The 27,856-nt window shown below is 39.9% G+C and overlaps 1 long non-coding RNA gene across 1 annotated transcript; it reads right to left on the reverse strand.

The window, feature by feature from the left end:
- Window positions 1–547: 547 nt before the first annotated feature.
- On the reverse strand, window positions 548–14,826 carry LOC150102104 (uncharacterized). Its single transcript, XR_016549087.1, has 2 exons — window positions 14,731–14,826; window positions 548–1,034 (listed from the first exon to the last, which is right to left on the reverse strand). It is a non-coding gene; the product is annotated as an uncharacterized LOC150102104 (long non-coding RNA).
- Between the last annotated feature and the right edge of the window lie 13,030 nt (window positions 14,827–27,856).

Raw genomic sequence — 27,856 nt, forward strand, 5'->3', positions numbered from 1 at the left:
TTACCCTCTTGCTGACAGCTTCCTTTCATAACTTCCAGGGATGGCCCCTTGTCCTCGCTTCTTCCTCCTGTTCCACCAAGCAAAAGAACTCTCCAGTGCCAAAGTGTAACTACCTCTCACCAGTTTAAAAGTCTCAATCACATCACCTTTCCTTCTTATATCTACCAAACTCTGCAGTCCCATTCCCTCAGCTGATTCTCATATTTAACATTGTACAGTCCTGAAACTATCTTTGTTATCTGCCTCTATACCCTTTCCACTGTTAAATTATCCCTTCAAATCCTGGGGACCAAATTTGAGAACAATAGTCCAAGTGTTGTTTGATTAGAGCTTTATAAAATGGAATGACAATTCTTTTATCTCTTAAAATAAATTGATAAAATTTATTTTAAGAATATAATAATATTCTCTCATATCTAAGCCATTATTCATGAAATGCAATGGAATGTGCATTTCTTTTGCAACCAAGAAAATAATTATTTGTAATTTTTACTCTGAAGCTTCATAGTAAAACTTATTTCACGTCATATTTTTATAACATTATGATAACAAATGAAATACATTTTTATTATATGCACATACAATGAAGTACTAACAAACTGATTACAATGGAGTACTTACAAACTGATTCACTTTTTCTGAATTCTAGGTGCATATGATCTATAAACTTGAATCACCACTGTTCCCATGTAAATTAATGGAGTGATCATTATGATTTTCCACAGAGAAGAATAATTTTCCATTTTAGTTAAAAACCAGTTGGAATTCATTCCAGTAATTAGAGCTGCAGCAGCAAAACTTACAGTGATATATGAAATAAATGCATGTATGCTCTTGATAGTTAAAGGACGCTGAAATTTTTTTAACAAATTAGGGTACTTGGCAAAAAATCCTCCACAGCTTTGAACACATGATATCAAGACTGTTGCCAGGCCTAGTTTCCCATGCCATGATATAAAATGTTCCTTACTATTGAGAATCTTATTATAGTATATAACACCAAAACCTGCCATACCCAGAGTTAATGCCAGGACCTGTAAGTATTTGACAATATTTTAATAGCAATATTTGTATTTATTATTAATTAATAAACACTTTTATTAATATAAATATTAATAAATCAATATTAATTTAATTAATAATAAAAATTAAAAAATACAACATTTGTAATTAATAACAATAGCAAGATGTTGCCATGCAAACAACCAAAATTATCATTTTATATATCATTACCACATATGTTTTAATCTTTGATTTTGAAGTTTCTGGGATCAATCAAGGATTATGAATGATATGCTGGCTGAAATGTGTGAGGAGATGGGAATACAGTTTGTTAACATGTGGAATGAGTTTGAGGGACGAAGCGAGCTGTATGGGAGCGATGGACTGCATTTGAGTGGTTATAGTTTGAGTTGCTTGGAGAGACTGCTGCTGGAAGGTAGAGAAGTGAATAGAAAGAATGAATCAGATTGAGAGGGGAGTGATGTGAAAGAGCAGGAGAGTAAGACAGGAGAGATTGAAGAAGTGGATATGAATGGGGAAGTGAGTGGTATGAGTATAGAAAATGAGAGAATGAATGTGCAATAGGAGCAGGGAAACTGGGAGGCTCAGGGTGAACAGGGTTACGCAGTGTGTGAGAAAGGTGGATGTTCCAAGAGGAGGTGAGAACATGTGTAGGCAGGAAAGGAATGGGATGACCAGGGATCAAGAGGAAACAGTTGGAATTGAAAAGAGTTCTAAAATGAAGAAGCAGAAAGGGAAATGGCCCAGTCAAGCATGGAGAGATCACATCGAATGAGTGGTATCAGTGGAACTAGCTGTAGATCCAGAAATCAGCTGTTTGTATACAAATGCTAGAAGTATAAGAAACAAGGCAGATGAAATGGTTGCACCAATTGCATCTGATCACCCAAAAATTGTCAGAATAAGTGAGACATGGTTAGAAAAGGATGACATCCTGACAGGAATAGAGATGGAAGGGTATGATGTGTTTCGTGAGGATAGAAGGGGTAAAAAAGGAGGGGGAGTGCTACTGATGATAGAGAAAGAGTTATGTCTGTACAAAGTAGAGATGCAAGACGGAAATAGTGCCAGTGGTTTTGAGGTAGTGTGGTGTGAGATAGAGTGAATGGAATCAAATACTTGGTGGGATGTTGTTATAGACCAGTTAATGTGGATGGTAAGAGGTTGTTATAGGATGAATGGTGGAGAAGTTCTACAGAGAATAGTGGGAGATCAGAGGAGAACCAGAGGTCATCCCTATAAAGAGAGTGTGAGTAGAGGAGTGAGAGGCAGGTTTTTTTTCATGCAGAGTAGTGAATGATTGGAATGCCTTGCCTGAGAGTGTCTGCAAGGAGTTTGAGTGTGTTTAAGATACGGTATGATGAGATGTGTGTGTGTGTGTGATAAAAGAACCTCCCAGATGAGTCTTTGACTCCATGAGGTCTTGGGGTAATAATAATAATAATAATAATAATAATAATATATCATATCTGTTCTTGAATTCATTTACAGATGAAGAACTCACAACTGAATACATTCAGTTGTGAGTTCTTCGTCAGTGAACTCAGGCAATGCATTCCACTCATTCACCACCCTCCAGGCAAGAAACCTTGTTCTCACAACCTTGTTAACCACAGTTTTCCTTAATTTCCAGGGATAAACTCCTGGTCTTCCATCACTATCACACAGCTGAAACATTTCCCCTGCATCAATCTTATAAAAACCTTTTATATATTAGAAATATAGGCAACAGTATACAACCCTGCAGCATCACCCCTTTTTCCACTTGACACTGGCTGTTTCTCCAAAGACCGTGTTTAAATTATTATTATTATTATTCAGGCCTCCATGGAATCAAGAGACTCAGCATGGGTGGCCCTTCTTAGGAAACCCAGTCTATCATGCCACCCCTTAAACTCATTGACCGTTCTCGCTCTCACCACTCTATCAGGCAATGCATTCCATGGTTCAACCACCCTCCATGCAAAGAAACCACTCCTCACCCTCTTGCTCACAGTTTCCTTTCGTAACTTTCAGGGACCCCTTGCCATCACTCCTTCCAGCTCAACTAAGCGAAAGAACTCCCCAGTGTCAACCATTATTATTATTATTATTATTATTATTATTTCGGGCTACTCCAGGGAGTCCATAGACTGATCGAGGGAGACCCTAAACATCATGTCCACACAACTATTCGACATTCTCACAGTATCTATCATACCTTGCCTTGAACTCGCTCGCTGTTATAGCACCCACAACAGACTCTGGCAGCTTATTCCACTCATTTACCACTCTAAAAGTAAAGAACCCAGCTCTAACACCCCTGCTTACCACACTCTTGACCAGCTTCCATAGGTGTTCCCTAGTTCTCCCACCACCAGTCCTGATCTCAAAAATATCTTCTGAATTAATCCTATAGAATCCTTTTAGCAATTTGAATATCTCAATCTCCCCTTTTCCGCCTATAAACTAGTTTCTGCAACCCACAAATCTTCAACCTGTTCTCAGATGATAGCAGGTTCATTCCATAGACCTGCTATCATCTTAGTCACTCGCCTCTGGATCCTCTCCACCTCCTCCCCATCAAGAAGGAACCAAGGTGACCAAATCTGGGCACAGTAGTCGAGATGAGGTCTTATCAGGAGTCGGTACAGAGGTACAATAACTTGCTTGTCTCTGCTCGTCAAGGTATTTTTCAACAACCAAGTGAGTTGATGAACTGATTTAGCTACTTTCGCAATGTGTCCCCCTAAACTTCATCTCCCTATCCACCAACACTCCCAAGTCCCTGGCCTCATCAATCTCTTGGAGTACAGTTCCACCAATGTGGTATACTGCTGCCAATCTTTTCACCCCAAAATGCATAACCTTACATTTTGTCACATTAAATTGACATCCATTCTCCTTAGCCCAGAACTCCAATCAATCTAAGTCATCCTGCAAGACTTTGACATCTTCTGCATTCATTATCGCCCTACCCAACTTTGCATCATCAGCGAACAAATGAACTGTTCCTCTTAGATCCTTCCCTATATCGTTAATGAACACATTAAACAGCAGTGGTACAAGAACAGAACCCTGTGGCACACCACTAGTCACAGGCTGTCTTTTGGACTCTACTCCTGAATAAACTACTCTTTGATATCTCTCCATCAACCACCCACCTATCCATCTCACCAACCCTATATCCATTCCCATATGTTGTAGTTTAGGGATTAGAATTCTATGTGGTATCCTGTCAAACGCTTTTGCCAGGTCCAGCAGTATCACTGTATACCTATTTCCTTTATCCAGTTCTGCTGTCACCTTGTTATAAAACTTGAGCAATTTCATAAGGCATGATCTACCCTTCACAAAGCCATGCTGTCCCCTGTACAATATCTCATTTTCATCAATCCATTCCTGTATTTTTCCCTTGACTACTTTCTCCAAGACCTTGACAATGACTCCTGATATGCTGATCGGTCGGTAATTTGCCACCATAGTCTTGGATCCTCCTTTATGAAGTGAAACTATTTTCCCCTCTTCAAATGCCTTTGGGACTAAACCAGACCCGAGACTCAGATTAAACAACATGGTCAAGGGCACTGATAATTCCTTAGCCACTTCATGCAAGACCCGTGCCGGTATACCATCCAATCCCACAGATGTATTCACATTAAGGTTCTGTAATAGACTATTCACCTCCAATTCATTCATCACAATTCCCGTATAAACTAATGGTTCCTTCATTTTTTCAATGTCAACACCTGGATGATATACTTTTGCAAAGTGCGCGCTCAGTAACTCCACTATATCGACTGGTTCAGTGACCTTCTTGCCATCGTCATTCCTTAAAATCATTTTGCAATGTACAGTTTTTTTCTTGCTTGCAGCACATTGAAAGAACTGTTTGGGATTCTCTTTTGCTTGCATAGCTAGTTTCCTTTCATAATCGGCTTTTGCTGTTTTTACCACACTCGTTACCCTTCTGGCCTGCACTTTATACCTTTTTTGCAGCTCAAGCTTAATGGTGTTATTCATCCATTTAACCCCTACTTGTTTTACTATTCGGACCCTAGGTATACAATCAGCCATAACCTCCTGTAAATGCTCCTTGACCACTTCCCATGCTCTATCGACATCCAGCCCTTGCAGTTGTACATGCTATGACACTGATCCAAGCAATCTCCTAAGCTTGTCAAACTTGCCAGCACGGTAATTCCACATACACCTTGTCATTATCATTACCACATATATCCTTAATCAAAAATTCCACACCTTTAGCCACCTCCCAGGTCAAGTATGATCACTCTCACCAATAGGTGGCAACATGGTCATATTCATTACAGTCAAATTGTGAGATGCTATTAGCAGGTCAAGCACTCTAACACCCCTAGTATTTTCAATTACATGCTGTCTCAGATAGTTATCGCTTAATAATTGAATAAAATCCATTTCCTTTCTCACATGTGTCCTCTCCTCCTTCCAATCAATGTTACCATAGTTGAAATCCCCCATAATAATTACCCTCCTTCCACTCATTTCATCAATTTGTTTATGCATACTATCTCCACCATCTACTCCATCACCTGGTCTATAGCAGCACCCAACTGTATATTTTATTCTGCCAGTCTCAATCTCACACCAAATAGCCTCAAATGAGCTCCTTTCACTATCCTGCAATACAACTTCAATTCTCCTTGGCTGCAGCTCATCAGCTATCATCAATAACACTCCTCCCCCCATTTTATTCTCTCTGTCCCTCCTAAACACACTATAACTTACACATTCTATCCCACTAACTATATCATCTTCCATCAGCCATGTTTCACTAATGCCAATAACCTGTGGCCAGGAAGAGCCAATCAAGGTCAAAAATTCTTCCTTCTTGTTCCTAATACTCCTGGCATTAGTATACATGAAATGCAGTGATCCCTTTGTCCCACCCCTATCTTGATGTGTTATTCTAAATGTCCAATTCCCATTTTTTGTCCTTAGTGCTGGCTCAGTAATCCTGAGCTGTGCAATCGAGGTGCTTGTTGAGACATCTGGAAAGATTAGAGAGCAGAAGGAGGGTTGGTGGTGGAATAATGATGTACAAGTGGCAGTGACAGCTAAGAGGAAGGCAAAGCAGAAGTGGGATGAGTCAAGAGTGGAAGAGGACAGAGAGGTGTACAAAGAGAGAAAGCAAGAAGCCAAGAGAGTTGTGGCACAGGCGAAGGCCATGGCATATCAAGATCTGTATGATCAATTAGAAACAAAGGAAGGACAGAGAAAAATTTACCAACTAGCAAAATGTAGAAATAAAGCAGCTAAGGACATCTTACATGTGAGGCAGATCAAAGATGCTGAAAGAAGAGTATTATGGAGGGATGTGGACATAAGAAACAGATGGAAAATATACTTTGAGGGACTTCTGAATGAGGAAAATGCAAGGACTCACAGAGGAGATGGTCAGCCTTCTGAGAGGATGGTGCAGAACATCAGTAGAATGGAAGTGACGGAGGCCATGAAGAGGATGAGGAATGGAAAAGCGGTGGGCCCCGACAGAATTCCAGTGGAGGCATGGAAGGCACTGGGGGAAGAGGGAATTGACCTGCTGTGGGACCTGTTCATGAAAGTTTGCCAACAGGAAAATATACCCGAGGAATGGAGGGAGAGTACTCTTGTTCCCATCTACAAGGGTAAAGGGGATGCACAAGACTGTAAAAATTACAGAGGAATAAAGTTGATGTCCCACACAATGAAGATCCTAGAAAGGGTTCTTGATGGTAGATTGAGGGAGGAGGTGAAGATTGCAAAGGAACAATTTGGCTTCATGCCTGGTAGATCAACAACAGATGCTATCTTTGGGTTACGACAGATGATGGAAAAATATCGAGAGAAACAAAGGGAGCTACATCTGGTATTTATTGATCTGGAGAAAGCATACGATAGAGTGCCAAGGCAAGAAGTCTGGAGGTGTCTGAGGGAGAAGAAGGTGCTGTAGAAATATGTCAGGTTGGTGCAGGAAATGTACAGAAATGTGAAGACAAGTGTTCGGACCTGTTTGGGACAGACAGAAAGTTTTCAAGTAACAGTTGGCTTGCATCAAGGGTCAGCATTAAGTCCGTTTCTGTTTAATATTGTGATGGAGGTGGTAACAGAGGAGGTGAGAGAAGATGCACCTTGGACAATGTTGTATGCAGATGACATCTTGCTGTGTGTAGATTCAAGAGAAGAAGCGGAAACTAAACTGGAAAGATGGAGAAAAGTACTGGAAGAGAGAGGTATGAGACTGAGGAGAAGTAAGACAGAGTATATGTGTTGTGCAGTGGGCGGTGGCCAGGAGACAGACCTGGAGCTGGAAGGAGAGAGACTTTAGATACTTAGGTTCAACAGTGGAAGAAGATGGAGGAGGTGAGAAGGAAGTGGGATGCAGGATACAAGCAAGTTGGAGGAACTGGAGGGAGATGGCTGGAGTGTTATGTGATAAGAGGGTGCCGATCAATCTGAAAGGCAAAATTTATAGGACAGTAGTGAGGCCAGCTATGACATATGCTATAGAAACTGTGGCCCTGAGGAAAAATAACATTAGCAGGATGGAAGTAGCAGAGATGAGAATGCTTAGGTGGATGTGCGGTGTGACCAGAAAGGATCATCTGAGAAATGACTATGTCAGGGGGAACAGTGAAAGTTACGAACTTAGGAGTGAAAATACAGGAGGCAAGGTTGAGATGGTTTGGTCATGTGATGAGGAGGGAGGACAAATATGTGGGAAGAAGGGTCATGCAGATGGATGTGCAAGGAAGGCAGAAGCGTGGGCAGCCAAAGAAGAGATGGAGGGAGCTGGTAGAAGAGGACTTGAAGATGAAGAACTTGGATGTGGTGACAGCCCAAGACAGGAAGGTGTGGAGGAGACTCATAACAAACAGTGACCCCACTTAAGTGGGAGAAGCTGCAGAAGAAGAAGAAGTGCTGGCTCAGGTACATTATATGCATTTTTACACTCAACTGTCTCACTGAAGTTTGCATATCCACTCCCCACCCCTTCTTGGTAGTTCTAGTTTCCCTGGTTCTGCACATCCATTTTCACTTCATTCAGCAATACTTTTTTCCAGTCTCCACACACCAAGTCCATATTGACCTGCTGTGGGACCTGTTCATGAAAGTTTGCCAACAGGAAAATATACCCGAGGAATGGAGGGAGAGTACTCTTGTTCCCATCTACAAGGGTAAAGGGGATGCACAAGACTGTAAAAATTACAGAGGAATAAAGTTGATGTCCCACACAATGAAGATCCTAGAAAGGGTTCTTGATGGTAGATTGAGGGAGGAGGTGAAGATTGCAAAGGAACAATTTGGCTTCATGCCTGGTAGATCAACAACAGATGCTATCTTTGGGTTACGACAGATGATGGAAAAATATCGAGAGAAACAAAGGGAGCTACATCTGGTATTTATTGATCTGGAGAAAGCATACGATAGAGTGCCAAGGCAAGAAGTCTGGAGGTGTCTGAGGGAGAAGAAGGTGCTGTAGAAATATGTCAGGTTGGTGCAGGAAATGTACAGAAATGTGAAGACAAGTGTTCGGACCTGTTTGGGACAGACAGAAAGTTTTCAAGTAACAGTTGGCTTGCATCAAGGGTCAGCATTAAGTCCGTTTCTGTTTAATATTGTGATGGAGGTGGTAACAGAGGAGGTGAGAGAAGATGCACCTTGGACAATGTTGTATGCAGATGACATCTTGCTGTGTGTAGATTCAAGAGAAGAAGCGGAAACTAAACTGGAAAGATGGAGAAAAGTACTGGAAGAGAGAGGTATGAGACTGAGGAGAAGTAAGACAGAGTATATGTGTTGTGCAGTGGGCGGTGGCCAGGAGACAGACCTGGAGCTGGAAGGAGAGAGACTTTAGATACTTAGGTTCAACAGTGGAAGAAGATGGAGGAGGTGAGAAGGAAGTGGGATGCAGGATACAAGCAAGTTGGAGGAACTGGAGGGAGATGGCTGGAGTGTTATGTGATAAGAGGGTGCCGATCAATCTGAAAGGCAAAATTTATAGGACAGTAGTGAGGCCAGCTATGACATATGCTATAGAAACTGTGGCCCTGAGGAAAAATAACATTAGCAGGATGGAAGTAGCAGAGATGAGAATGCTTAGGTGGATGTGCGGTGTGACCAGAAAGGATCATCTGAGAAATGACTATGTCAGGGGAACAGTGAAAGTTACGAACTTAGGAGTGAAAATACAGGAGGCAAGGTTGAGATGGTTTGGTCATGTGATGAGGAGGGAGGACAAATATGTGGGAAGAAGGGTCATGCAGATGGATGTGCAAGGAAGGCAGAAGCGTGGGCAGCCAAAGAAGAGATGGAGGGAGCTGGTAGAAGAGGACTTGAAGATGAAGAACTTGGATGTGGTGACAGCCCAAGACAGGAAGGTGTGGAGGAGACTCATAACAAACAGTGACCCCACTTAAGTGGGAGAAGCTGCAGAAGAAGAAGAAGTGCTGGCTCAGGTACATTATATGCATTTTTACACTCAACTGTCTCACTGAAGTTTGCATATCCACTCCCCACCCCTTCTTGGTAGTTCTAGTTTCCCTGGTTCTGCACATCCATTTTCACTTCATTCAGCAATACTTTTTTCCAGTCTCCACACACCAAGTCCATTCAAATGCAGGCCATCCATCTTGTATAAGTCCTTTTGCCCATCAAACTCATTCCACACGTCCACGAATTCTACACCACACCGTCTGCATAAGCTGCGCATAATGTCATTTGTGATTATGGCCCTCCTTCTAAACTCCTCTCTGTCATACCATGGCAACAGACTCACCATTTTAACTCAGTCACTCTTTTCTTTCGCTACCTTTAACAATACTTTCAAGTCCTCTCTCATAAAAAATTTATCACCTTTCAATTCATTCGTACCCGCCACAATTATTAATTCTTTCACCCTCTGTTTTTGCACTCTAATACTCTCACTTACATCCTTAAATTTCGCACCCAGCAAGTACGATTTAGTTACACTCCCATCTATCACTCCTCTAATTAATGAGTCACCATACAACACTCTTTCCTTCATTTCAGAAACTCTCTCACTCTTACTCTGTTTATTTACGTTAGCCGAATCACTCTGGAAAGAGTTTTGCAGGTGCTGTAATTGCCGCTGCACATTTTGTATCAATGCGTGCAACCTAGCGATCTCACTTCCAACAAATAATTCCTCATTTTTTTTATCATTCAAACCATTTTCTCTTTCTGTATAGTTGCTCTCACTGTTTCTTAGATCAGTGCTCTCATTGCCATCTTGTACATCAACATTCCCTATCAAGCCACTATTTTCACTCTCATTCTGGCTTTCTTCAACCATGACTGTCTCACAACCTGACACATACTTCAACTCCTCACTTTGCTTACACTTTCTGCATTCTCTCACCTCTATCACTTTCGATCCAAACTCCAGCCTCATTCGGGAATGCATACATTCCACACACATCACATTGGACAAATTCGCTCACATTATAGTTTTTGAACAATGGCGTCGTATTTTTGGACGCCATTATCTTACGTCGCATTGGCGCCATATTCAAATCTATAAAACGTATCGTTAAATACTGAATTAAATAACAGAATTCACGCCAAAATCACAAAACTACCAAAATTAGACAATATTACATTATGATTTTAACCTATATTCTAATTTTCATTCAAAATTATACTTAGCTTTCGAGAGCTCCCTGAAAATACGACCGACCGTCTGGCTCTCTAGCCTACTTGAAATTAAGCAATGATAAAAACGATGTAACCACCTCTCAACAGTTTAAAAGTCTGAATCATATCACCTCTCCTTCTTCTGTCCACCAAACTCTGCAGTCCACATTCTCTCAGCCGATCCTCATAACTAACATTGTATAGTCCTGAAACTGTCTTTGTTATTTGTCTCTGTAACAAAGACAAACTGTCTTTGTTATTTGTCTCTGTACCCTCTCCACAGTTAATTTATCCCCTTCAAATCCTGGACACCAAATCTGAGAACAATAGTCTAAGTGTGCTCTGATCAACGGAATGATAACTCTTTTATCTCTTCAGGTCAGCGTCCCACTCATTATTGCAGCAATCCTCTGTGTTACTTTCACCACCTTTGATATATATCCCCTGAATTTAAGGTTTCTAACAATAATCAATGGGTTTCAAAGTCCGTGCGGTTAGCCTAGTGGCTATGCGCTTCGCAACCATATGCCTGGGGAAGGGGTGTCCTAGGTTCGATTCCCGTCGGTGACGTGAAGAGCTGAAGGATCTTCCTCAGCCATAGCCAAGTTAGCCAGTCTTGGGCGTGGACAGCAGGGTTTTTTCCCCAGTTTATTCTGGGGTTTTTCATCCCGCAAAGCAGGCAAACTGGCCTTGAGAACTCAACACTATAGGCCAGAGGATACACCGGGGCATAAGGCTGACCACCTTATCCTGTAAACGGAGTGAGGTCCGATGATCAACGGACCCTCGACACTGCAAAAGAGGGTATAAGGAAGATGATGATGATGAACAATCATCAATCCCAGATATCTTGTCTCCCTGACTTCCTCCAGTATAGCTCCTCCACAGAGTATGAAGTGTCCTATTGATGTGTCTCAAAATTGAAGACCTCACATTCTGCTGCATTAAACCGACACCCCCAATCATTTGCCAATATGTCTAGCTTATTTAAATCCTCTTGCAGGGCCACCACATCTGCACTATTACTAATAATCTTTCCTAGCTTCACATCATCCACAAACAACTGAATATCACCCTGCAATTCACTGACAATGTCATTGATATAAAGGTTAAACAATATAGGTCCCAGTACTGAGCCATGTGGGATGCCACTTGTAACCCTCTGCCTCCTTGAAACTGCCCCACCATACCAACCTCTCTGATACCTATCAGACAGTCAATCCTGAATCCAGATGATCAACCTGACACCCAAACCCAAGTTCTGCAACTTAAATATCAGCTTATCATGTGGCACCCTGTTAAATGCCTTCGCTAAATCCAAGAAAATGGCAGTATATGCCTTTCCCTCATGTACTGCTCGGAATGTGGTTTCTGAAAAAGTTCCGATGATGGTGAGTCGACCGAAACAGTCCACACTCCGTTAACCCCCTCCCCTGCCCCAGTTTCCACATAAGTAAACCCTTCTCCTTCTCTACTCCCCCCCCCCCACAAAATGCATCCCTAAACACAATAATATATATATATATTTATTTATACATTATTAACACATAACTCGGGTTTCCAAATTTATTTTCCCACGTCAAACCCCCCCCACGCTTCCCCCCTTTATAAACAACTTTAAGCAGGATCATGAAATTGGAAGACATCCTGAAATCAAAACAAGGTATGTACAAAATTTTTCCACCTCTTTTATTCTGCTATAATTGCCTTCTATATTCACCTATAATGCCCTAAAATATATACAACCCTTTTTTGAGTAATAATAGCTAATGTATTTAAAATAAGGGACACTCCTTAACAAAAACAGGCTATAATAGTCGTAATTATAATAATTAGCAAATAACTTAATAAGTAGTAATTATTTTCTTATCATTCTGTATTGTCATCAATATCATGAAAATAAATTAACATAACATAACATAAATATCATAATGTACATTTATTAACAATTATACATTTAGTGTATAATATCTTATCTTTACACCTTAATATACTATGTGGTTTTCAATATTACTTATGATATCTTAGTAAAATAGGATGTCCATATAATTTTTGCAATATAGTGTATAGTGTAAACATATGCACAGTGTATACCCTGAACAGTTACTACTAATAACAAAATGATTTTTTTCATAAACTAAGTAAACCAGTAGTAAAAGTAAACTTTCATAAACCAGTAGGTGTCCTCCCACGATGAGTCTTTGGACTCCTTGGAGGTCTCACGAATAATAATAATAAGATTTGAGAGAATCACAGACTGGTCACATACATATGAAAAAAATCACCAACTTTTAGTGACCTAAAGGAAAATGATCCCACTAACTCTGTTGTGCATGCTCACTACTAAGTGTAACCATGGCATCATTAACTGCAATGTTGTGTTTGGCTTGCTAAATGCTAATTTTTGCAATATAGTGTAAACATATGCACAGTGTGTACCCTGAACAGTTACTACTAATAACAAAATAATTTATTTCATAAACTGAGATTTGACAGAATCACAGACTGGTCACATACATATGAAAAAAATCACCAATTTTTATTTTAGTGACCTAAAAGAAAATGATCCCACTAACTATGTTGTGCATGCACACTGCCAATTGTAACCATGGCATCATTAACTGCAATTTTGTGTTTGGCTTGCTAAATGCAGCGGACATAATTTTTAAGCGCCTCCGTAACGCAATTGGAAGAACGAATGTACATTTCGCCCTTTGATTAGAAAAGGCCTAAGTTCAATTCTCGTCGTGACAGGAGGAATATTTATATGGACTTTTTCAATTGAAGGTGAGTTAGCTGATATCATACAAAGGTAGCAGGGTTTTTTTTCCCAGAAATTTGGGTTTTTCATCCCGCATACAGACAAATCGGCCCTTCAGAACACATGCAATTTATAGACAAAAAATACTGGCTGTGGTGGTGGTGGTAGTTGTGGGCAGTAGATGACGTTGATGCAGGTGATTGGTAGTAGAGGTTCTGTGTAGTAGTGGAGATGGAGAGTTGTACAATAGGTGTCCTCTCGCGATGAGTCTTTGGACTCCTTGGAGGTGTCACGAATAATAATAATAATAAATTGAAGCTTCCAGAGTGATGTATTAGGAAACATGTTAGGCAAGAATACAGACAGTCAGTGGGAACTGGTTCTGTATGAATGACTTGAAGCAACACGAGAAGCATTATAACGTGCTGTTGATGCAAAAGTTACAAAAAAAAAAAAAAAAAAAAAGGCAAAGCCTAACAGTCACATCTAAGTTATTTGGTGATGGAGAATCGGTGGCGGTTCCAGAGGAGAATGAGCAAGTGGTCTGTTGAATGCTCCTATGACAATAGATCAAGGGTTTGTAGATTGTAGAAGCAGGTTGATAGGCAGACATGAGGGAATATGAGAGAAATGTTTCAGTTACTTTACTTTTAAGGCTTTTATAGGTTGCAGAACAAGGGGTCATCTCTGGAAATTGAATAAAAGCATGATTAGTGAAGGTGTAAATACAAAATTTTACCTTATAGTGGTGAATGAGTGGAATGAGTTGCCAGAGTATGCTGTAAGTGCTTTGTCAGTGAATGTGTACAAGAAATATGATAAATGCAGTGTGAATAGTGTGGATCTCCTGTAATAAGTCTTCAGATTTTATAGAAGTTCTCATGCAATACTACTTGAAAAACTTTAGCTGGAAAAATTAGATATGACAATGCATTTCTTGACCATGCTATCTTCTCTGATGAGATCAGACAGAAAATCAAGAGTAGGGTCTCTCAATTCATCTTCCATGTTCTCTTATGTAGTATTCTAAGGCCATATGACAGGATGCCTCTGTGTGATGTTATTCCTCTAACTTACTTTTATTTATTTATTCATTTTTTATGAGAGTGGTACATCAAGAACTTTGTGTACCAAACACAGATGAAGAAAGTGTTTGTTATTAGTAGTAATTCTGCTGGATATGGTGTGCTCTATACATAAAGTAATAAAGAGATAACATTAAAAAATATAAATAAATTGATCAAATAAAAAAAAAAAACAATAATAATATAAAACAGACAAAGAATACTTGCCTGACAAATCCAATGTAATGTTATTTTGGAAGATTTTTGCCATTTTTGGCATATGGACCAAGGAGAAAATACTAAAATAGCTTCATACAATACAAGACCATACTAGTAGAAGGGAGAAAAGAAGAAAAAATCACTCTTAACATGCATTCACATCAGCTTAATTTTATTGTCATGATACAATCTATATTGAATCAATTTCAAATCTGCATACAGTTCTTGAAATTAAAAATATATACTTTTTTGTTTTAAATGCTAATCTAATCCATGAAAAGTTGAAAACCTAAAGTAAGTTAGTATTGGAAAATTAGCTCAGAGTAAGAAAATCTTGTGGTAGGCTTATATGTTGACTGTTCATAACAGTATTTATAAATAATGATACTTATTTATTACTAAGCAGACAAAACATTAATTACAATTTTGTATGTATTAACAAAGACCAGATCTGAGGATAGTCTTTGTAACCACCACTTACAGACTATATAGAAAATTGGCATCCCTTATCTACTTCCCCAAAGGCCAGCCACAGATCTTAGACCTGACAGGTGCTTATCAAGCACCTTGCAGTTGAAAAAGTCTAATTCTAGCCAAACATGCAGGACAGCCAACATTGGAACGGCCAAACACAAGAACTACACCAGTTCCACAACTATGGCCACTCAGGACTTCCTAACCATGCTTTGGCCATCACAGAATACAGTGGAAAAAAGGCCACCTTAACCACATCACCATAGCAAATATAGATATGAGAGACTATTCCTAAAATCTGTCTCAACTTTGAGGAACTATCCAAATCTCAATAAACTTGATTGGATGAAATTGCATCAAATTTGGTATGGACTCATCCTCAGATTTTCAGCCCAACAATCAAGAACACCATTCAAAAACCCATCAGAGGGCACTATTTAGGACTTCAGGGTCCCCTTTTGTTGACTTGCTTCAGCCTCACTTACCTAGTGCAGTGCCTGTGTGTGTCCAAATCAGTTTGTACATTGTTCCCTGATAATGGCAATTTGACTTAGCCAAAATATTAATTAGATTTATTGTAATTAATATTTCGTTTACATTGTTTCCTTAATAACTATGTTTATTATTACAGGTTTATTAATATATTAATTGTTTATTATTACAGGTCGGAAAATTTAGCTTTTCTTTTACGAACATTGTAGTTTTTAAATTAGTACAGCGACAGACAAGAAAGCACATGATTTCGCATGTTGGCGACCAATTCGTATATCCTTCATTTCTTTTTCCCCTTCAGTATGAATCGACTATTCTTGGCAGAAAGCCAAGTGGAGCTCTACAAAGTGTGGGTGTACTATAGTAAGAAAATCTGAAAACTCAAATTTAGATACCAAAAACGGTATCTTTTCAAGACACTTACTGTAATTAGCAGAACAAAAGTGCTGCACTAGACGACAAAAATCATACACCTAAGAAACATTTTGCAATCACTCATGTCACAGGGATTCAAACTCACTGCCTGCAAAGTAGAGATGCTATCCATTCAGGCACTGCCAATATGATAAAGGAAAGGAATGCCAATTAAAAATATTTTACCTCATCTTCCATCTTGACATGTTAAGTTCCATGGCCTGCATTTGCCAAGTCATTTGGCTTCAGAGACAGCCTGGTTGGCCAAGTGGTTAATGTATCTGTTCTTCAATTAACAACTTGCAAGTTTGAATCTCCCTGTAGGCATTGATGTTCTGATTATCTGTAGGTGGTAGATGAATTTCATCTTCCAGTGTAAGACCACCTCCTTGCTTATTGGATGCCTGAAGTGGTTTGCAAAAAAGTTCCATATTTGGCCTCTAGAGCAATGTTTGTGGATTATGTACAACAATAAAAAAAAAACTAGAAAAATACCATATCTCAGCATCGATGACATTTGAAATTTAAAACAGTTGCTGAAACAAGGGATTATCTTATTCTTTGGGTGCAGAAAGTTTCTTCACTTGACTGCAAATTAAATTAAACTTGTCAAGAAATTATATTATTGATCCAAGTGTAAGCAAACAAATTTGCTTACAACAAACAAATAAACAAATTTGCAAGCAAGTAAAAAAACTTTCTACATCTATCTCTAATCCAGAGAATTTTAATAATAAGGTGATATACCATTTGGCTACTTACATATGGAATATATATAAACTCTGCATTAATTCAATTTTGGTACCTTTTCTGAGTCTGGCTTCCACTGATGATGCCTCAATAAAGGTTAAAAGATGGTGTAAACTAAAGATAGTATAAATGTAACAAACAACAAACAATTTTACCAAATTGTTTGTTTGCATCTTCCCATACAATCGTTTTGTATGGAAAGTTTATTATTATTGTTATTAACATCATCATCTGACCTCCATGGAATCAGAGACTCAATCGTGGGGGGCCACATACTATTGCACACAACACTTATCCAACTATGCCTTAATTGATTCAATGTGTCTAGATTAACAACACATTCAGGCAATGCATTCCAATCACCAACCACTCTCCACACAAAGAACCTGCTCCTCACACCTTCCTTATACAGTTTCCAGTGCTGGCCTCTTGTTCTACCCCTCCTCTCCCATTCTATAGAAAATCTCTTCCATGTCAACCTGATAACAACCCCCCCCCCCGACTAGCTTATATGTCACAATCATATCCCCCCCCTCCTCCTCCTATTCATGAGGATTTGCAACTTACATTCTCTCAACTGTCCTCATACTTCCCATTCCAAACACCACTGACCACCTTTATGAATCTTCTCTGGACCTTTTCAACATATCCTCATCACCATGAAACCCCAGTGACCAAATCTGTACATAATAATCCATATGAGGCCTGATCAAGGCCTTATACAATGGCATCATAACCTTTCTACTTCTGTATGTCAGGGTCCTCTGCATCATTGTCATTATCTGATATGACACTTTCACAACCTGTACAATGTGGCTCAGGTCCTTGTCCACCATAAATCCTAGATCTCTCATCTCCTTTACTTCCTTTAAAGTTTCCTCACCAAATGTATGCTTTCCATCCCATCGTTGCTTACCAAATCTCAAAAACCTTTCACTTTGCAACACTGAACTGAGAGTTCCATTTACTTGCTCATTCATGCAATCTATTTAAGTCCTCCTGTCTGGTCATAACATCTGCTTGACTCTACATTGCTCTCCACAATTTTGCATCATCTGCAAACAGCTGCATATCACTAGTTACACCCATCCCAATAACATACAAATTGAACAACAATAGTCCCAAACTTGACCCCTGTGGTACATCGCTAGTGACTTTTCCCTTTCAGCATAGTGCATTACCATACACAACTTTCTGATACCTATCTGATAGCCAGTCACTAATCTAACTCAGAAGTCTGTTATCCAATCCCATTTGTTTCATTTTATTTACCAGCTTGTCATGTGGCAGTCTATCAAAAGGTTGTGCAAAATCCAAGTACACCACTGTATATGCATCTCCTGTTTAAGATATTTGTCACCTTGTTATGGTACCTAAGTAAATTAGCAAAACATGACCTCCCCTTAACAAACCCATGCCGATAATCACAGAGAATACTGCAGTTATCAACCCATTTCTGTATCCTACCTGTCACCAATCTCTCCAGTACCTTCACCACAACTCCAGATATATAGACTTGCCTATAATTTGAAGCTACAGCCTTTATCACCACCTTTACGCAGTGGAACAATTTTACTTTCCTTCCACTCTCTTGAAACCTGTGCTGATGCAAGACTTTTATTAAACAGGTATGCCAATGCCACTGCCAGTTCCCTGGAACATTCCCTTAAGATGCATGGTGATATGTCATCAAATCCTATCACCGTATTGACATCAAGTTTATTTATTTCTTCAAATATCTCCTGCTCACTCACAATTAAGCCATCCTGTCCTATGTGCTCTACACTTAGGTTCCTCATGATTCCACACTGATCAGAATGAAACACTTATAAATTGATCACACTGAATAATGTTTTCTGCAGCAGTTACCATTCTACCACTTTCATCCATTAGCATCATCTTATTATGATCATTCCTCCTTCTACTTGCTGCATATCTAAAAACTCTCTGGGGTTTTTCTTTGTCTGATTTCCCAATTTCTGCTCATACTGCACTTTTGTTTTCCTTACTAACTGAGTCACTCTCCTGGCTTGTTCTTTACATGCATGTAACTGATTATTACCATTATTCATTTTGTACTGCCTCCAAATCCCCTTCTTTTTCCAGATTTCATGCTTAAGCTCCTCATTTATCAATTTTACACCTGCCTGCCTATTCAGTCTTTTGGCCTTTGGAATACACTCATACATTAATGCTGTTATGTATTTCTATGTCAGTTTCCAAGCAGCATTTATTTCCTTACTGCTCAACTCCTCATTCCATGCTACAGCTCCAAGCTATCTCCTAAGCTTGTCATAATCACCAGCCTCATAGTTTCACATATATCCTTTCCTCAAAAAAGTGTATACAAATAGCCACAACCCAGGTGATCACTTCATGATCACACTCACCAACTGGAAGAATGTGTGAAACCCCACTCACAATTACATCCTCTGATGAAATGATCAGATCTAAAACTCTCAATCCTTGCATGCTCTCCTTTTCATGCTGCTTAAGATAGTCAACTTTCTACAGTTTTTCAACAGTTTGTTGCGTGGCAGTCTATCACAAGCTTTTGCTAAATCCAAGTACAGTAATGTATAGGGTGTCCCAAAATTCACGCAAGATTTAAATTTAGCGTCATTTGTGCGGAAAAGTGTTGCCAACAAGAAAAAAAAGACAGCGTGACAGCTGACAGTTCAGGGTTATTAAAAATGGAGCACTACACAAAAGAACAACGCATTTTCATTGTTAAGCAATATTTTAAAAATAATGAAGGTTTGGCAGCAACAGTTCGCGATTTTCATACAAAATATGGTCGGAATAGTGATTTAACTTCATCAACTGTGAAAAGATTAATTAAAAAATTCAAGGAAACTGGATCAATTAGTGATCTTATACACTCTGGCCGTCCTTCAACAAGTTGTTCAACAGAAAACATCGAAGCAGTTCATGAGCGTGTTGCTGAGAGTCCAGGAACATCAATTCGGCACTGTGGTCTTGAATTGGGCATTTCAAGAAGCTCTCTACGGCGTATTCTCACGAAAGATTTGCATCTTTATGCTTACAAAGTTAAATTGACTCAAGAACTGAAGCCTACTGACCACACACAGCGAAGAGAGTTTGTTGAATGGATTATGGAACAACAAGTGGATGCTTATTTTTCGAACAAAATCATCTTCAGCGATGAGGCTCATTTTCATCTTGATGGCTTCGTTAATCGACAAAATTGTCGCATTTGGGGTTCAGAAAATCCACGAGTGATTGTTGAGAAACAAATGCATCCACAACGTATCACTCTTTGGTGCGGATTTTGGGCTGGAGGCATCATTGGGCCATTCTTCTTTGAAAATGCGGCTGGTAAGGCAATAACAGTTAATGGTGCTCGCTATCGCGACATGATAATCCAGTTTTTTGTGCCTAAATTGCAAGATATGGATGTGGATGACATGTGGTTTCAACAAGATGGTGGCACATGCCATACAGCCCGAGAAACAATTCAATTACTGCATGAGTCATTTCCTGGTCATGTAATTTCCCGTTTTGGTGATCAGAATTGGCCGCCCAGATCATGTGACTTAACGCCGTTGGACTTTTTTCTTTGGGGTTTTTTGAAGTCTAAGGTTTATGCCAACAAGCCCACGACCACCCACGCTTTGAAGGAAGAAATTGAGCGCTGTATCAATGAAATTCAGCCACATTTATGCAAAACGGTCATGGAAAATTTCGACAAAAGAGTGCGTATGTGCCAGCAAAGCCTTGGAGGCCATTTACCCGATATGCTATTCCATGCATAACCCTATACTGTATACTTTATGAATCAATAAGAAATTACAATTTTTAATAAAAAATTGTAATTTCTTATTATGTTTTCTATCAAAATTACTTCTTGCGTGAATTTTGGGACACCCTGTATATGCATCTCCCCTGTCCAAGGTATTTGCCACCTTGTTATAGTACATAAGTAAGTTAGTAAAACATGATCTCCCTTTAACAAACCCATGCTAATATCATTCATAAATTACAGTAAAGAAAATACTTTAGGCAACTGTTATGCCAACATTATATTAAAGTAAAAGAATGTATCCTTGATTGGGGTGAAAGCAACCCTGTGAACTTCCAAAATGAAGTTTTGTTTGTTTTCCCAATAATAATAATAAAGACCTCATATCTTCTTTGTTTACTTTATATAATGTTGAGCTCAACAGTCTAGACCAAATCTCACTTCTTGGACTTACTCTTACTCCCAACCTTTCCTGGCACAATCATATCACTGCTATAGCATCAACAGCTTTCAAAAAAATTAGCATCCTTTTTCAGTCAAGATGCTACTTCTCTGCCAAACAGTTACTTGCTCTTTTCAAATCCCAAATCCAACCAACAATGGAATACTGCTCTCATGTATGGGATGTGCACCTAAGAGCTCTATAAAAATTCTTGATGCTGTTCAGAAAAGGGTAGTCTGGCTAATAAATGACACTTCTCTTAAAGACTCTCTTCAGCCACTATCCCATAGAACAGGGTTTCTCATACTGCGTTCCGCAGAAGGTGAATAGGTGTTCCGCGAGAAGTTCTGGAATTTGTTATTTTAGTTTTCTAAGCATTTTTCATGAATAAATATTTTATAGTAAAAATATTCTGAGGAGAATAATATTCGTGAATATGTCGAAAAACTAAGACCCAGAAAACCTAATAACATCTGTGTATCGTTAATTTTCATACATCGAAATCCTTTCAACATTTGGGAAAGGGAATGCCGCTGTTTATGACGGGTCATAAAAATTGCCTGCAAGCCCATTACAACAATTTGTGTCATATCCTCCGTTCTCAAAACCGAAGGAAATGACATCTGTGTAGCAAATGTCAGTGACCGAGCAGCATATTCTTAAACATGGAAATATTCATAAATTATCATTAATTTTCACACATTGAAATCTTTCAACAATTGGGAAAGAGAATACTACCATTTATGACCGATCATAAAAATTGCCTGCAAGCCGATTGCAACGATGGGCAGCGTGTTCTCAAAACTGAATGAAATAACATCTGTGTTGCAAATGTGAGTGATCAATCAGCAAGGAAGTATAAAGAAAATTTTTTTCCACTGAAATTGAAGATCAATGTAGTCTGTATCTTCTTCTTCTTCTGCAGCTTCTCCCACTTAAGTGGGGTCACTGTTTGTTATGAGTCTCCTCGACACCTTCCTGTCTTGGGCTGTCACCACATCCAAGTTCTTCATCTTCAAGTCCTCTTCTACCAGCTCCCTCCATCTCTTCTTTGGCCGCCCACGCTTCTGCCTTCCTTGCACATCCATCTGCATGACCCTTCTTCCCACATATTTGTCCTCCCTCCTCATCATCACATGACCAAAACATCTCAACATTGCCAACTGTATTTTCGCTCCTAAGTTCGTAACTTTCACTGTTCCCCTGACATAGTCATTTCTCAGACGATTGTTTTCTGGTCACACCGCACATCCACCTAAGCATTCTCATCTCTGCTACTTCCATCCTGCTGATGTTATTTTTCCTCAAGGCCACAATTTCTATAGCATATGTCATAGCTGGCCTCACTACTGTCCTATAAATTTTGCCTTTCAGATTGATCGGCACCCTCTTATCGCATAACACTCCAGCCATCTCCCTCCAGTTCCTCCAACCCGTTTGTATTCTGCATCCCACTTCCTTCTCAGCTCCTCCATCTTCTTCCACTGTTGAACCTAAGTATCTAAAGTCTCTCACCTTCCTGATGACATTTCCTTCCAGCTCCAGATCTATCTCCTGGCCACCGCCCACTGCACAACACATATACTCTGTCTTACTTCTGCTCTGTCTCATACCTCTCTCTTCCAGTACTTTTCTCCATCTTTCCAGTTTAGTTTCCGCTTCTTCTCTTGAATCTACACACAGCAAGATGTCATCTGCATACAACATTGTCCAAGGTGCATCTTCTCTCACCTCCTCTGTTACCACCTCCATCACAATATTAAACAGAAACGGACTTAATGCTGTCCCTTGATGCAAGCCAACTGTTACTTGAAAACTTTCTGTCTGTCCCAAACAGGTCCGAACACTTGTCTTCACATTTCTGTACATTTCCTGCACCAACCTGACATATTTCTCCAGCACCTTCTTCTCCCTCAGACACCTCCAGACTTCTTGCCTTGGCACTCTATCGTATGCTTTCTCCAGATCAATAAATACCAGATGTAGCTCCCTTTGTTTCTCTCGATATTTTTCCATCATCTGTTGTAACCCAAAGATAGCATCTGTTGTTGATCTACCAGGCATGAAGCCAAATTGTTCCTTTGCAATCTCCACCTCCTCCCTCAATCTACCATCAAGAACCCTTTCTAGGATCTTCATTGTGTGGAACATCAACTTTATTCCTCTGTAATTTTTACAGTCTTGTGCATCCCCTTTACCCTTGTAGATGGGAACAAGAGTACTCTCCCTCCATTCCTCGGGTATATTTTCCTGTTGGCAAACTTTCATGAACAGGTCCCACAGCAGGTCAATTCCCTCTTCCCCTTCCATGCCTCCACTGGAATTCTGTCGGGGCCCACCGCTTTTCCATTCCTCATCCTCTTCATGGCCTCCGTCACTTCCATTCTACTGATGTTCTGCACCATCCCCTCAGAAGGCTGCTCATCTCCTCTGTGAGTCCTTGCATTTTCCTCATTCAAAAGTCCCTCAAAGTATATTTTCCATCTGTTTCTTATGTCCGCATCCCTCCATAACCGGCGTAAGTCTGTGACGGCAAAAAATAGAATGTACGTAAACGTCAATAAAATGAAGGAGCGAGTGCTGTATGGGGATTCGCTATTAAGAGGCGTAATAATTGAGAGTTTAACGAAGTCGTACCAGCCGGGTGCGAACATAAAGGACGTCAGCGAATCTATTCGACTGCAAAAACAGAGGGTGAAAGAGATGATAAGGAACGAATGATTTGAAAGAGGACAAAATGGAAATGATAGAGGATGTGAGGGAGTTGTTTGAGGTAGCAAAAGAGAAGAGTGAGAGAGTTAGGATGGTGAGTATCTTACCGCGGTATGACAGCGAAGTGTTTAGAAGGAGGGCCATAATTGCCAATGACTTTATGCGTGGGTTATGCATGGAGAGTGGTGTGGAATTTGTGGATGTGTGGAATGAGTTCGATGGGCGAAAGGACTTATATAAGATGGATGGGTTACATTTGAATGGAGTTGGTGTACGGAGACTTGAAAGAGTGTTGATGAATGATGTGGAAGTGGATGTACAGACTCAGGGAAACTAGATTTATTAAGAGGGGGGGGAGTAGATATGCAGACTTTAGGGGGGGCAGTTAAGTGTATGAATGAGTATATTACGCCCGGGCGAGTACGACGGACAACAAATCAGAATGGGATAATTAGTATAAGGAATCAAAGTAGGGATGGGACAAATGGGCTTCTGCAATTCATGTACACTAATGCCAGGAGTATTAGGAACAAGAAGGAAGAGTTTTTGGCCATGGTTGGCACTTCCAGGCCACAGGTAGTCGGTATTAGTGAAACATGGCTGACAGAAGATGATAAAGCTAGTGGGATTGAATGCGATGGGTATAGCGTGTTCAGGAGTGACAGGGTGAATAAAAAGGGGGGAGGAGTGTTATTGATGATAGCTGATAAGCTTCAGCCAAGGAGTATAGAAGTTGAACTGCAGGATGGGGAAAAAAGCACATTTGAGGCTGTTTGGTGTGAGATACAATCTCGCAGAACAAAATATACAATTGGGTGCTGCTATAGACCGGGTGATGGAGTGGATGGTGGGAATAGTATGCATAAGCAAATAGAAGAAATGAATGGAAGGAGGGTAATTATTATGGGTGATTTCAATTATGGTAACATTGACTGGAAAGAGGAGAGGGCACATGGGAGGAAGGAATTGGATTTTATGCAGTTATTAAGGGACAACTATCTACGGCAACATGTATTGGAAAATACCAGGGGGCAGAGAGTGCTGGACCTAGTAATTGCAACTGAGAATGTAGCTGTAACGAACATGACCATGTTGCCACCAATTGGTGAGAGTGACCATAAGGTCATGACTTGGGAGGTGGCTAAAGGAGTCGAATTTACAATTAAGACAGGGTATATGTGAAATTACCGGGCTAGTAAGTATGACAAGCTTAGGTGTGTGCTTGGCTCAATGCCATGGCATGTAAAACTGCAAGGGCTGGATGTTGATAGTGCATGGGAGGTGGTTAAGAACTGTTTGCAGGAGGCAATGGTTGACTGTATACCAAGAGTCCGAATAATAAATCAGGTAGGGGTTAAATGGATGAATAACACTATTAAGCTTGAGCTGCAAAAAAAGAAACAATTGTGGAGGGAATTTAAGGAGAAGGGTGACCATCAGGTGCATGAACAGTATAAAGCTCAGGCCAGGATGGTAACAAGGGTGGTAAGAAAAGCAAAAGCAGATTACGAAAGGAAATTGGCCATGCAGGCTAAAGAGAATCCCAAACAGTTTTTTCAATATGTTGCAAGTAAAAGGAAAAATGCTCATGGTAGAATGATCTTAAAAAATGCTGAGGGTAGGGAGGTAACTGAATCAGTCGATGTTGTGGAATTACTGAGCGAGCACTTTGCAAGAGTATATCATCCAGGTGGTGGCTTTGCGGAAATGGAGGAACCAACAGCTTATACTGGAATTGTGATGAATGAGGTAGAGGTAACTAGTCTATTACAGAACCTCAATGTCAATACATCTGTGGGATTGGATGGTATACCAGCTCGTGTCGTACGTGAAGCGGCCAAAGAATTGTCAGTGCCCTTGACCATTATGTTTAATTTGAGCCTCAGGACTGGGTCAGTCCCAAGGGGGTGGAAAGAGGGGAAAATAGTTCCACTGCACAAAGGTGGTTCCAAGGCTGCTGTTGAAAATTACCGGCCAATCAGCATAACAGGAATCATTATCAAGGTCTTAGAGAAAATAGTCAAGAGGAAAATACAAGATTGGATAGAAGAAAATGGGATACTGTATCGGGGACAGCATGGTTTTGTGAAGGGTAGGTCATGCCTCAGTAACTTGCTCACGTATTATAACACAGTGACGGCTGAACTGGATAAGGGTAATGGGTTTACAGTGATTCTGCTGGACCTTGCTAAGGCCTTTGACAGGATACCACATGGAATTCTAATCAGTAAATTGCAGCATATGGGAATGGACATAGGGTTGGTGAGATGGATAGGAGGGTGGTTGACGGAGAGATATCAGAGAGTGGTTTACTCAGGAGTAGAGTCCACTAGACGGCCTGTGACTAGTGGTGTACCACAAGGATCTGTTCTTGGACCACTGCTGTTTAATTTGTTCATAAATGATATAGGAAAGGATCTGAGAGGAACAGTTCATTTGTTTGCGGATGATGCGAAGTTGGGTAGGGCAATAGTGAATGCAGATGACGTCAAAATTTTGCAGGATGATTTGGATAGATTGGAGGTCTGGGCTAGGGAGAATGGATGTCAATTTAATGTGGCAAAATGTAAGGTTATGCATTTTGGGGTGAAAAGATGGGAGGCAGTTTACTGCATTGGTGGAACCGTGCTCCAGGAAATTGATGAGGCACGAGATTTAGGAGTGTTGGTGGATAAGGAATTGAAATTTAGGGGACACATTGCAAAAGTGGCCAAATCAGCTCATCAAATCACTTGGTTGCTGAAGAATACGTTGACAAGCAGAGACAAGCAGGTTATTGTTCCTCTGTATCGAGCCTTGATAAGACCTCATCTCGACTACTGTGCTCAGATTTGGTCACCTAGGTTTCTTCTTGATGGGGAGGAGGTGGAGAGGATCCAGAGGCGAGTGACCAAGATGATAGCAGGTCTGTGGAATGAACCGTATGAGAACAGGTTGAGGATTTGTGGGTTGCAAAAATTGGTTGATAGGCGGAGGAGGGGAGATATGATTGAGACATTCAAATTACTGAAGGGTTTCTATAAAATTAATTCAGAAGATATTTTTGAGAACAGGGCTGGTTGTGGGAGGACTAGGGGACATCCATGGAAACTGGGCAAAAGTGTGGTTAGTAAAGGTGTTAGAGCTGGGTTCTTTACTTTTAGAGTAGTGAATGAGTGGAATGCGCTCCCTGAGTCTGTGGTGGATGCTGTGACAGTGAATGAGTTTAAGGCGAGGTATGATAGATACTGTATGAATGTCGAATAGTTGTGATGAAAATGATTTGGGGCCTCCCTCGATGAGTCTAATGACTCCCTGGAGTTGCCCGTAATAATAATAATAATAATAATAATAATAATACTCTTCCTTCAGCATCTTTGATCTGCCTCACATGTAAGATGTCCTTAGCTGCTTTATTTCTACATTTCGCTAGTTGGTAAATTTTTCTCTGTCCTCCTGTAGTCTGTATCCGGTTCTCAAATCTATTACTACTGAATATTTTCTTCACAAGTTCGTATTGCAGTGTGTAAGTGCTTGTTCTGAAACCGGAGTGCCATGATTTTTTTAAAAGCAATAGGAATACAGAGTTAAAATCTAATATGAATAAGAGACAAGGCACTTTGTTTAATTTGGTATTAAGAAATCTCTTATTGAAGGCGTTTATGACGGAGCAGATAGTGAGTCATCCACCTCAAGCCTACAAAGATCTCCAGGATGTACAAAAGGAGGGGAAAAACTACCAGTACACAGGAGAAAAAGTCTGCATTCACTCGTAAGTACTTATAATAATATTATAAATATATCTGGTGATCAGAATGGGATATGTCAATGAAAATCAGCACAAATTAATTTAATGATGTTTGCCTGAAGAAACTACAACATGCTACAAGATTTCATTAGTCCAGTGATTGATAACTAATTTAAATGTAATTTATATTTGTCAACATGCCACATCCTATACATAAGTGTACTAATACTCTTTATGATTATGCCATAATTAATTATTAATACTTATGTTAATGTATGAACTTTAAAAAATTTTGGAAAGTATTTACGAGTAAATTTGTTGGACCGGGCCCTCGGAAAAAAAGAAATCAGCTAACGCCTTT

This window comes from Typopeltis vanoorti, chromosome 11, assembly GCF_054136105.1.
Source record: "Typopeltis vanoorti isolate ZY-2024b chromosome 11, IOZ_Tvanoo_1.0, whole genome shotgun sequence".
NCBI lineage: Eukaryota > Metazoa > Arthropoda > Arachnida > Uropygi > Thelyphonidae > Typopeltis > Typopeltis vanoorti.